At 38.2% G+C, this 13,051-nt stretch overlaps 1 protein-coding gene and 1 long non-coding RNA gene across 2 annotated transcripts in view; one reads left to right on the top strand and one right to left on the bottom strand.

The window, feature by feature from the left end:
- LOC105148074 (uncharacterized) overlaps window positions 1-12,423 on the bottom strand; it is a 66,501-nt gene extending 54,078 nt beyond the window's left edge. The window contains exon 1 of the mRNA XM_011059573.2: window positions 11,496-12,423. The gene's annotated coding sequence lies outside the window, so the exon portion shown is untranslated. The remainder of the gene's footprint in view (window positions 1-11,495) is intronic.
- Window positions 1-13,051, top strand: part of LOC147910480 (uncharacterized) — a 62,805-nt gene that overhangs the window by 38,140 nt on the left and 11,614 nt on the right. The window lies entirely within an intron of this gene.

Genomic DNA, 13,051 nt, shown 5'->3' with positions numbered 1-13,051 from the left:
CTGTCAGCCATGACAATCGTACCCATTCGACCGGTCGATTACGCGCGCCGTAATAGACTGCCATTCGCCTACGAGAATCCGTTGTGTAGCGGACAGGTTCGACGGGAGACGACGCGGATGTAGGCGAGAAGATTCTACATCGCGGTCCACCGGAAGCTTCGCTTCTATCGAGATTCTGGATTTGCGGAACCGAAACACGTGTACGAATGTGTATCATCCGTTTACGGACACGGAGCTTTATCGCCATACAAGTCCCTGGATAAAAATGAAGGATTGACGTAGAGGAATAAAAGAGGATGTAGGTGTCCAGTTTTCAAAATCGTTTAATCATTTCAACGAAGCTTCGATGTGGTACACTGACACATTAGAGAACCTCCAATAAGAATTTAGACATGAGCTGTAGAGTAGTAGTTTTAACAAAAATCTACGAAACAGAAGGATATACTGTTTCTTTCTCATTCTGTCCTATCTTGTTCTTATTTCTTCTTTTTTCTCTCTCTCTCTCTTTCTCTCTCTCAGAAATTATTAAAACGTGGCGGACCAATCAAAAGTGACTTTGTCATGTCCAGACTTTTATTTGATCACTTAGCTTTCCTCATCCAGTGATACAAGTCGACACAAGTCGACACAAGTGTAGTTCCATCTTTGTTATTCACTGAATGTCAAGAAAGATAGAATGATACTTGTGTCGACTTGTGTCACCAAGTGAAAGGCATTTATTAGAGAGTCTCTAGGATGCATAAAAGAATTTTTTTACCCAAAAATTAGACCATAGTATTCTTATTTTGTCGCTCTGAAATCGAATCCGAATTGTCCAAATTATTCCATCACGTCACATTTTTTTTAACGAAAAATAGCTTAATTTTCCAATATTTTTAACCTGTCAGCTTGCATATTAACTTTATAAGCTTACATACCGTTGGACTTATTTTTTTCTTTTACCTCAACTTATATGTTAAAAAATCAGATCATAAATATGACATTAAAAATATTGAAAAATCGAGTTATTTTTCGTTAATAAAAAAAATTGTGATGTGTCAAAACAACTTGAATATCAGATTCGGCTTTAGACGTTTCGTAGAACAGTTTTGTCTTCGAAATGATTATTTCGTTGTTTCATCAAATATGTCAAAATATGAATAATTTTTTTTAATTTTTTGAATATATATTATTAATTACTATTATCTCTATCTTCATATTCATACATTCTTTTCCACTCTTCTAACATAAAGTTGTCCCACTTTTTAATCCAAAACTATCTGGTTACATTGTTATTATTTATGACGTGCAAACGAATGCGAGGAGAATCTTTGTTACTGTGTATCTTTGTTACAGTTTCCGTAATGTCAGGGATGACGAACGAGAGTAATTGACCGTCTGGCGTTTCACCGTCATCATTACGTCAGTTTATATGTTAATCCCGTTTGCGATATGCGGTTGAAAACGCCTAGGAAGGCTAATCAAAGTGACGACGTAGACGTGAACACTGATTAACGATTTTCGCGGTGACGGCTATTAGCGATAGTATTGCGAGGGTCTTTAATCTAAATTTATTCGCTAAATATTTTCCTTGCTCGCGATTAAAGATTGCGCGATATTAACGAACGGCTTAAGCCGCGATGATTTATTATCCAGATTGCGATATAGTTATTTTGCTTCTTCTTCTGGCTACGTCGCTGTGCCCACGTAAAATGTAAATCCCAAAGGAAGCTAATCAAATCGTTACGCTTTACGACTCTACGAATCACCGATCGTAAAGAAACGCCGCCACCATTCTCGCTTTGACCCTTTAACTGTGAGTACTGTTTCAATGTTTAAAAGCAAATCTTCGAGATTCGATCATGCGACCCTCCTCCCCTTCCGGTAAAATCAATAGAACGCGCAAATTTCTGTAAATTTTTCGCTCGTAAAATGTAACGGACAGAAATCAGACGGTAACTGGCAAACTTCCTCTGTCTTCTCGTTTATTTTAAAGGTAGTAGCTAAAGTAAGAGCAAACAATACTGCTGTTCTACGTAATCTCCACTTTTTCCGATTCCGTCAATTCTTCAGAGATTGTTGCTCGTAAATTAGATTATGCGCGTTTTTCGTAAGACTTGCACGTTTGAGGCGATCCGACGGTTTATTCGTCGAGCTCTCTAGTTTATCTATTTACGAAACGATTTACTCGTTTACTACCATTTATCACTATTCAATGAAATAACTCTTTTTCTATTGAGCCGACATTCGTCCGAGATACGATCGCAATGTGTAAAAATTACATTACTACACTTTTTCCTGGTATTGAATTGATAGAGCAGTCTAATTGTTACATGTATATATTTGACGAAATACATTAAACAAATTATATATTATCTCAGAAAAAAGATGTTAGCTTTTCGTTCAAATTAATCGCTTAACCTTTCAGACCTGATTTTATTGGAACCATGTTAAACAAAAATTTAATTCAATTTATTCGCATTTTAATAAATAATTCATGTTAATTAACAACTAAATAATTAATTTCTTTTAAAATGTTTTCAACATATAGATTATTATGCATACAAGATCTCAGATGAAATGTCGATAAAATTAAATAATTTTAATGGATATAATGTCTTCAAATTTGATATTCATTACAGGGGTTAAACGGAACAAATTTAATATAGGATTACTTTATATATTTAAATATTTCTTGTTCTTTTATTTAAATTCATATCTAATTATTGTTATTACAATTAACAATGGTAATATAATTATTCAGGAGCGAGTTACGTTATACACGGTTAATTGTGTGTGTGTACGCAAAAGTTGCGTAAATAAAATTCCGAAAAAAAATCTCTCTTTTTTTTTAACCGAATTTTTTTCGAAACGATAAGTTTTGGTCGGCAGAGTTTTCTCGTTAGAGTAGCGCGAATATTGCATTTCCAAAATCCAGGTTTTCCCATGGCCCTCTGTATAAAGGCGAAAAATGGCTGTCGAGGGTGCAGTGAGCGCGCTTAAACGTCGCGCTTGGTGAACTCTTTCCACGTAAGAAGTTATATAGCGTCTGTAGCTTTACTTTTTTGAGCCTGTACATTGTAATGGAAGCGTACACGGAATACTTGTAATTACTTGCAAGAATGTATAAGGTGCAGGGTCGCGTGCAATATAAGTGGTATTACTATGCTGTTTAGTCAGGCGTTACACGCGAAAGAGGATAACAAAGCGACCCGGGCCGGCCGTTCGCTCCATCGGCGATGGTGCAGTTAAAAACTTTATCGGCCTGTCGGTTTCACCTACGATTCGCATTAATTTGCACCGATTTGCATTACGGCTTTACTCGCAGCTTTCGACAAACCGAAATTTGCATTAGCCCGGTTACCAAAGCGACGAATAGTGTCGCTCAGCGCGTTTTCGTAATTGGCCGGATTGCCCTTTAGAACTAGCGTGATTCGCGTGGCTCACTGCTCCGCGACGCGAAATCGATTTGACAAATTCGCTTCCCTCTTCTGTCTTCTCCTCTCCTCTCCTCTCTTCTCCTCTCTTCTCCTCTCCTCTCCTCTCCTCTTCTCTATAGGAGATTATACTCATCGGATTGCCGTTAAACCGACTGCCCCCTCGGATTCGAAAAACACAAATTCTTGGAGACGACGACGACGTCCACGTCGTCCCGAGTGAAGCGAAACGAGCATAAACCCGTCGCCTAGAGAAATCTGTCGCGATTTACGTTACGTCGTCTCAAAACATACCGCTTTCGGCTTTCCGATGAAACGTGACGTCGGAATTAATTCTCAATCTTTTCCTCGGAAGTCGTATATGGAAATAATCAGTTTTGTCATTCACTTTCACATGTGCGCTCCGTATATATATATATATATATATGTGCACATATAAATGGAAATTACGCATAACATTTTGCCATTGGAACATATTAAGGATCTAGAAAGAATTTTGCTGTCGCATTTCGTATTTCTATTAAATTTCTTTCATTTTTTATTTTTTCTTGTTTCTAATTTTTTGTATTTGATACAATCTCTACAATTTTTAAATTCTGATAATATTATTATATATATATATATATACATTCATAGTAATTATAAAAAAGATATTTTAAACTTGTACATTTAATTTTTATCTTAATTCAACATCGAGGTCGCGATCATTTTTATCAATATATATATATATCTTTCTAAAAATATTACGCTGTTAAAGTAAAGTAGTTTAAGAACAAAATTTGTTTAAGTTATCAGTGTATAGAACAATAGTCGTATCTATTCCGACGTTTAATAAACGTTCTCATGCGTGGCGTTAACTGCACGTTATTTTAAAAGCTGTGCGTGGCTGCGCACAAACACAAATATCTTTCTTTTTTTTTTTACGAGCGGATAAATTCGGTCTTTCCATTAGAAAAAAAAACGCGAATAAACCGTGCGCCGTTGAGATCTTTTGCGGGTCAGTGATGGAAAAAAAAGGGCACTGTAACAATACGAGATAAACGTCATCGGTTTTGTACACTTCGCGTCTCTCGATCCGTATTAATTTACATTACAAATGTGCCGTCGCGCGGATTCAACGACGAATCAAAATCTGCATTACTTGCGTCGTGTTCTAGTGTGAGTTAATGGATATAGAGTGGGCAATGGATTCTGCAAGTTGCGCGAGTACTATTCAACTGTCTGCTTCTTGATTGGACAGCACTCGAAATGGGACAAATCGATCTAAGTTTCGCTTCCTAAATATTAGTGTACATTGTGATATCAATGATCACTTATTTCGCAAAAATAATAATTTGATAAACCTAAAGCAATTAATAGTAGAAGAAAAGAAATGCACTTCTATAAACGCTTATTGTGATAAAAAAATAATTATTACTCTCTAAAACTTTAGAGTAAATTTTATTCTAAAGAATAAAATGTCGTTCTTAAAGATTGAAAATTGAGTTATTTTTTTTTTAAACTTAATTTTCATTCTTTAGAATGAGATTTCACTCCAAAAAGTTGTAGAAAGTCCATATTTATTTTTCTGGTTTGAATGTTTCTTAAAATTATTTTATTTTATAAATATATTATACAATATGTGCATATCAGTTTTTTTATTTTAAACTTTTATACATTTGCTCATATTATGTGTTATATGATAATAATCTTTTTTTAAAAATTATGTATGGTTTAATTTTTTACGTAATTTTTCGCGTCTTCTTTATTTATTATATCAACCTTAATTTTTAATTTTTATTATTATCTTTTCTTTCATATTATTATATCTTTTTGATATACGTTTTAATTGCTTGCTACACTAACGGGAAATTAAATAGAATTAATAGTATATGCGTGTTAAACGTAAAAGATTTAATTACGATTAAATCCTAAGGTTTTTCCAATGAAACTGTTCCGAACACGTTACTGCAACTTCATTAATAAGACACAGCCGACGTGTAAGCTAACTATTGCCTGATGGCGCTACACGTAAGATCGACGAACGTTAAATCGCCCGTTCTGTACACTAACTAGTTACTTCCAGAGGTCGAAGTTAACTATCTGCAGACTAGCGTAAGATCAAGAACTTGTAGCAGTGCCGGTAACGTTGCTTCCGCTCGTCAGATTATTTGATTGTGCGCATATCGAGAGCGATATCCTATTAAGGGTGAATTCATACGAGAGAAGTCATTAGTTTTAGTACAGCTGGATTTATTATAAGTTATAACGTAATACTGCGACAACATTGTCCATAATACGTCAAATTAAGCCATAAATGGATCTTCCAAATTTATCCCTAAAACAAACGGGGAAATTTAATTTAACGCATTTACGTTCTGAACGCTTATGAATCCGTACTCCTAAATTGTTGTACGCGCGAACTGCACTTCATAAATGAGACTGCGCTAGTTTCCAAACTTTCGTAATATATACGTCAGTGAAAACAAATTTTGATGTAACAAGTCAATGCTATTAAAAAAAGTATTTATTTTACTTATCTCATGCATATCACGTATTGACAAACGCTTTTGATGAGATTTGTCAAATGATATTTTATAATTTTTAAGATTGCGATAGTAAATTTTATGTAAAAATTAGATTATTTTTTGTCAGTAGCTTAAGGTTTGTTAAAAAAAATTTTTTGCAACATTTTTTGCAATATGAAAATTTTCAAATTATTTTAAAATTCACGCTTATACAGATATTTACAATTTAGAAAATTATTTTTAATTTGTACAATAATTTTCAAATTTGTTAATATGGGAAAATAATTATTAACAAAAATTACCCAACATTATGCATGCATTTAAAATCAGCAAATTAAAAGGACTGACAATAAGTGATTGTATCGTATATTATTATTTAATTAACTGTTACAATTATATGTTTTATATAAATGATAATTAACTCTTAATGTATTCCAAATTACATTGAAAGTATTTCAATCTCGTGTATACAGAGAATCAAATACACACGTTAGAATTGGACGGTCGCAGCCCGAAGCATTTCGGAAGCAGACAATCGATCTCGCGTCACTGTTACCAGAATCACTCGTTTCCTTGTACATCCTGTTTCCGAAAGACACATCTCGCGAAACACCTCGTTCTTATACACGGTGCATGAGATCAATTCTTTTTGATCTGAGATGTTGATCCTGAGATGTTGATCCTGAGAAAAATGAAAACAATCGAAACGAATTGTCGGGTTACATTACGCGTATATTCTCTTTAAAACTTTTATAGAGCGAATTGTCACTCTAAAGAATCAAATTTCATTCTTAAAGATTGAAAATTGAGCTACTTGCTTTGACTCAATTTTCACTCTTCAGAGTGAGATTCTAAAAGAATTTAGGAAGTACAAAATCATGCGCTGTAGAAAAATTATTCATAACGCTTGTAATTCTCTTCGAAATCGAAAATAGAATTTGCACGTGCAAACTTCTATCATATCGTCGAAAAAGAACATTAAAAATACTTTCTTTCTATTTTCGCTTTGCGTATTTTAGATAATTTCCAAAAGTTTATGATGCAGTTGGCGACGCCAGAACTGAAGAAAGACTTTCGACGAAAGACGACAAGACGTCTCGGCAAAGATATTTAAAGCCGCTTAGAAGATTTTAAAGTTAGCTCTTTAGAGCGGTGATGATCGACGGCGCGCGTGATCATTCGATTGAGGTGAATTCGATCGATCGGAAACGTGCGCGTCGATCTTGTTTGCTGGACCCACTGAAAAGCGTATTAGACGGCACTTTCCAGGAGTGCTTACTAACGACCGCACATATTTGTCGGATTTCGCTGTTTGATGAATGGAAACTGTGTTCTCTATCTAAACCGGAGTTAAACGCGCACGCTGGGCGCGTTCCCCGAGCAACTCGAGCAACGCGCACGTTGCGTTTATTATCGCGATTGAAAGCAAAGTTCGTGAAGACGGTCCCGAGTGAATTACGTTTCAAACTAATCCTGGACGTGCATAGAGATAACGCGATTATTTTTATTCCGGTTCATATTGGAGAAACCTGGCTATTCTGGCTTTACTAATAGAATCGAGAAAGACTAGTTTGCCCGTTAATAATTAATAATGATGATATTTGATGTCTGTCCTATTTTGTGACTATCCGTTTATGGTAATAGCTGAGAATTAATAGATGTAATAGATGATGCCAGTAATAGAATACGATACAGTATTAATTTCATGATAATGAATTGTGGACGTAATATCACGCACGAATGGATCTAATTGGATTATGTATTTAGTAAAAATAAACACGCGTATAATGGATGTTAAGCGGCAGGTTTCGCTCGTAGCTAAAATGAACTATTATGAGTAATGTAACTTAAGTAATAACATGCTTAGTAAAAAACGTTCTATATTTATGTTAAAAACGGATTTACTCAAATCCTTGTTCAAATTTTGCTTGTTAAAATAGAATTTGTAATATATCTGAGTGTTAATATATAATGTGATCATGTTACTTAAATATTTTGTGTTAAATTAATATTCAACATTTCTTAGTTAAAGTAATACAATTTAGTAAACAAATAACATATAAATAAATTTCTTAAAACGTAAATTGTAAGATAAATTAATAAAATGTGTTGTAATCTGATGTATTATAAATATTAATTTTAATGAAGAAAATGATTTACGTTTTTTTATGTTAATTTTTTACATAATATTAGTGTTGCTTTCTAACGATTCTTCTTGTGTTAAATTAACACAAAATTTGAGTGGACCGTTTGATACATGTAAAGTATGTTAAATTTAACACAAATGTTCCAAACAAATATATGTATGATATTTAGTGTGAATAGTATTAATCATTTTTTCAAGATGTAATTGCGCGCGCACGCGATTCAATATTGAATATCTTGCCTTTATTTCAACGAAAAATTTTTTGCGTTTAATTAAAAGAATTGATGAATAGTAATTAATAAAAATATCTTTATGACCGCGAATCAGCGTCGTAAATGTGTGAGAAATAATACTATTTTTGATGTAGCTGAAAAATTTTCTATCTTTTTTAGTAAAACAAAATATTTTGTAGAATCAAAAACGGATAGTAAGTAATAATATCATTCATGTTGCTAACAGATTAGAAAACGTGCGTATTAAAACCAGCTAAATTCGTACGTAGCTGTACGTCCTGTAGTTCAGCAAAAATTGACAGAGAATTGACAGGCTACGTTAAAAGAGATACATCCGAGAACAAATTCTATCCGAATTTATACCGATCAATATTGGTTCTCTGCCAACGCCATCCGGTCTTGATCATGACTACAAAAGATACAAAAAGGTAAAGATGTATCATATGCTCGTCGTTGTACTTTATCAAAAATATTTTTGTTCACCCAAACTGAAAAATCAAAAAGCAGAATATATACAAAAAGTACGATTTTGCTAAAATATTTAAAGAAGCTACATATAAAGTTGAAAATAATTTTGTTAAACATTAAAATAATTATGTAGAAAATTCAAGCATGATGAACGATACTACACAAAATTTTGATATTCTGGCAACTTGAGCGTCCTACATAATTATTTTAATAGTTCAACAAAAATTATTTTCAGATTTATATGTAGCTTTTTTAAATATTAATAGTTAAATTTCTAGGTATTTCGACAAAATCGTTCTTTTTATGTACAATCAAACTGGTTTTTTATTTTTTACTTAATTTTTCACTTTAAATTTTTACAAAATATTTATATCAGTTAATATGCATGACAGATTCGGATTTGAACAAAAATTGGAAATAATTGTTTTATAAAAGTAGATAAATATTTTATAGTTTGCAATATATATTGGAAAAGAAATTTGATTGCATTAATTAGAATTCTAGTTAAAAATAGACAAATCTAATCAAACAATAGTTAGAATTTTCGACCATTATCAACCAGAAATTTTCTCAGTGTATACGATCGTTTAAGGAAATCTCACGTACACGTGCAAGGCACAAGATTAAGACTCTTCATCTACACAAAAATGATGTTGACAAATTCTCTAATAAAAAACGCACCTTTAGTACTCCAAAGTATTCATTTTACGAATTATGGAAAGTCGGACTTTTAATACTCTTACCTGTGTCACACTACGCATTAGAGGCTGAGAATTTCGCGCGAATTGAGGATTAGAATTCAGCCAATTAGAACGAAATGGATTAAAATTAAAATTATCTGATTGGTTGAATTCTAATCTTTAATTTGCAATCCTCAATATATAATGTGACACGGGTATACCGTTTAAAACAGTGTTTTATTTAATATGTTGACAGTAACTCTGGACTCTAACTCTGGATTCTTACATAAAACAAAACGAATTTGAGTAGATAGATGATTCGAAATTGATTGTAATGCGACCAGTAAATTTAGCAGAAATTTTCAACAATACAAAAGCTCTCTTTATTACGCAGACACTTATGCAAAACTCGATCTTTATTTTCGATAAATGCATAATTTAAAAAAAATTTCTACTGAAGAGTACTCGATGTGCAAGCACTATATAAAACAATAATAAAATTTATGCATTTAATTTCTTTCAGTACTACTGGGAACATAGACAAACACGTTTCTGTTTACGTGACGTTAAGTAATATTTATAGCCTTTTAGGTCAAATATTCGTGTGATTTTTCATTCGCGTTATCCTGTCTCTCCTGTATCCTATATTATTTCGTTAAAATTTACCGATTAATACAGAACACTGCTGACACATCGTAAACCGTAAAGCACGTTATTAAAAGTTACCGAAGAAGAAGATTCGCTTTCAAAACAGGCTTCCAATGAGATATCGAAACCACTCTTACGTGGGCGATACCTGACAAATCTCTCCGGATTCCTTCAATCTTTCGCGACGGGGCACACGTTTCCCCTGCGGCGAGAGAGGATCCGGAGTAGGAAACTGTCTCGTAACCCGAGTCGGTTTCCTTCTTCAGCCACCCCGCCTCAGGTCGCGCGAAGCTCTTGTGGAAAGTTCAGGGCGATTACATCGAATTCTTTCCCCGGAGCAGACCGCCCGTTCGACCTATCGCTCGTCCTATCTCGTCGCACACCCTATCCTCGTCCGATCTTCCCTGCACTCCCGTAATCCCAAGCCCTTTTGTTCCCCTCGTCCCTTCGACATTTTCGCAGCCCCGTTTGAGTGTTTACTCGCGTGCTCGAGTTCTGTCAGTATCACACGTCGTGTCCGCCAAACAAATCGATCTCTTCTCACCCACTTCGCATGTACAGGACTTTCGGATCGTGTACGACACGACACGGCACGATTCAGCCACGTTAAGGTATGCTTGAGCGTCGTGACCCGTCATGTTGACCGATTTTTCCGATTATGAAAATAGCAAATCGAATACGCAAAGATCGCGTTGGATATAGATGATGTGCAGTTGTAGCGCGAATTGCAGTGTGCAGACGAACGGAGAAGTTGAAGAGCTTCTTCGAGTCAAATTGCATTTATAATCCCGATGATACGTAACACGAATGTTCCTTGATGGAAGCCTAACGTCATACTAGCCTTCCGTGTAGAATCGAGTTTCAAGTGTCACATTTACACACGAATGCATATTTAACACGTGACAGACAATCTGAAGATTTATTTATAAATTCGCAATTTGATCGAAGTAGTATTTGATAGGACACTTCCCCCTGTCTCGTTTGCAGATTCATTTTCTGACAATTATACGGTATCTAAAGATAATATTACTCGACGATCTCGACGTGGAAACGATGTAAGCAGATCTCTTTAGCTCTTCAGTCGATCTACGGTAATTACATCAAAGCATACGTCGGTTTCCGTGGAGTTCTGTTCGTAAGAGATTCCGCCCTTCACCCCTTATGGAATCTGAATACGAGCTAGCGCGCATTACGATCCCAATTGTAATCCGTTGTTCAGTGCAGCTCGGCCCTGAAGGGGCGCGCGGAAGGGCAAACAAAGGCGAGCACGTCGACGAGCACGCTCGCGCGCGCGCGACCAGCTGCGCGTTCGGTTCGGGGGATGAAAAGAGGGATAATTCTCGCGTTGGTGGTCGGTGCTCCTGTATGACCGCCGATGACCGTGTCATGTTACTTACATGTCCAAGGATCGGCCACGTTGAACGCCTCACTTAGGGGGTTGTACCAAGGGGGTTGGTCTCGCGCGAACAACGGCGAGGTACCGGGTCGAGACGGGTATATACGCGGACCACGCGTGTCTCCCGATTGTGACGAGCGCACACGCACGCACGCACGCACGCACGCAAGCACGAACGTACGTACGCACGCATTCACACGCACGCAGTTTCGCCGTCGTCGCCGATATAGCGATAGCGGAGTTACGGAGATACACGGAGTTCGCGAGTTCACTGCGCACACAATTTCCCATCGCCGTCGTCGCTTCTCATCCCATGCCGAGCGTGCATCCTCGTCGTTGTCATCATCAGCCGCATTAGCCGTGTAGACATCGCCGTCTTCCTAACAGGATCCGCTGGTTCCAGCGGCGCGGTCGTTTATACACAACACGGAATTCTCTCACCTCGATAAACGCGTGGACTGACACGCGTGTCTCTCGTGCACGTCGTGCGACCAGAAAAACTCAACACGAGCGAACTTTAATATCCCAGGGTTCCGCGATGCGAACGAGCCTTTCCTGTCCACCGATGTCACCCGGACAACCGGGTACCCCCTTTTTTTCTCAACCGGCCGGCTAGCTAACCAAACCGGAAAAGGGCGAAGAGTGAGAAAGGGCGAGGATAGATTGGAGGTTCGCGGAGGACTGTTCGCGCGCTGTGAAAGGATCTGGCACGATTTTTAGGGAAAAAGGAGAACGTTCGCGGACGATGAGGGCGCGAGACGTTTATTCTCCGTGTAGAGTTGTGCGCGACACGGGTCTCGCAGACGTTGGCGAGCACTCTGCACAAGCTCTCTCGGCCGGGGATACACGAACGAACGAACGAACGCAGTAGTAGCGGACCGAACGGGGCGGCCAAAACGCATCAGAGAAGGAGTAGGAGAGGGTATATGGAAGTTGGATGCGGCGCGGTGGTGGCAGCGGCGGTGGCGGCGGCGGCGGCGGCGGCGGCGGCGGCGGCGGCGGCGGCGACGACGGCGATAGTGGCGGTGGAGGAAGGAGGAGAAGGTGGAGAAGGTGGTGGCAGCGAACGAGGGATGGCGCGGGGTGGAGAACAGCATGAGTGCTTGGGGGTAGGGGCGGTGGACTGATGGCAAAACGGGGATGGCTCGCCAAGCCCGGTGGTCTCGCACTCGCTCGCTCACTCGGCTTCCAGTCGGTCGTCGTTGCGCCATCAGGCTAGCTTTCGCTCACCTCCGCTGCCTCTGCCACCTCTGCCGCCTTTGCCACCGCCGCTGCTTGCGCAGCACCCGCCGTTACCACTACCATCGTATAACCACCTCTCCATCGTCGTCGCCACCACCGCCGCCGCCGTCGCCGCCGCCGCGACCCGGCCAAACCCAGACCTGGCGCGGGGTAGATATCGCGGGCTCACGACTCCGGGCTCCAGGCCGCCCCAGCTGCTCGTGCCCCACCATCCACGCGAACATCCCCTTCCGGCCCCTCAGTGCCGTAACGCGGACGCGATGGCGCCTCGGCCGTACACGGGTCTCCGGTAAACGCGTGGACCGACGAATTGAT

Source organism: Acromyrmex echinatior, chromosome 2 (genome assembly GCF_024713525.1).
Source record: "Acromyrmex echinatior isolate Ae372 chromosome 2, ASM2471352v2, whole genome shotgun sequence".
NCBI classification, from domain to species: domain Eukaryota; kingdom Metazoa; phylum Arthropoda; class Insecta; order Hymenoptera; family Formicidae; genus Acromyrmex; species Acromyrmex echinatior.
This window is presented reverse-complemented; position numbering and strand designations above follow the sequence as displayed.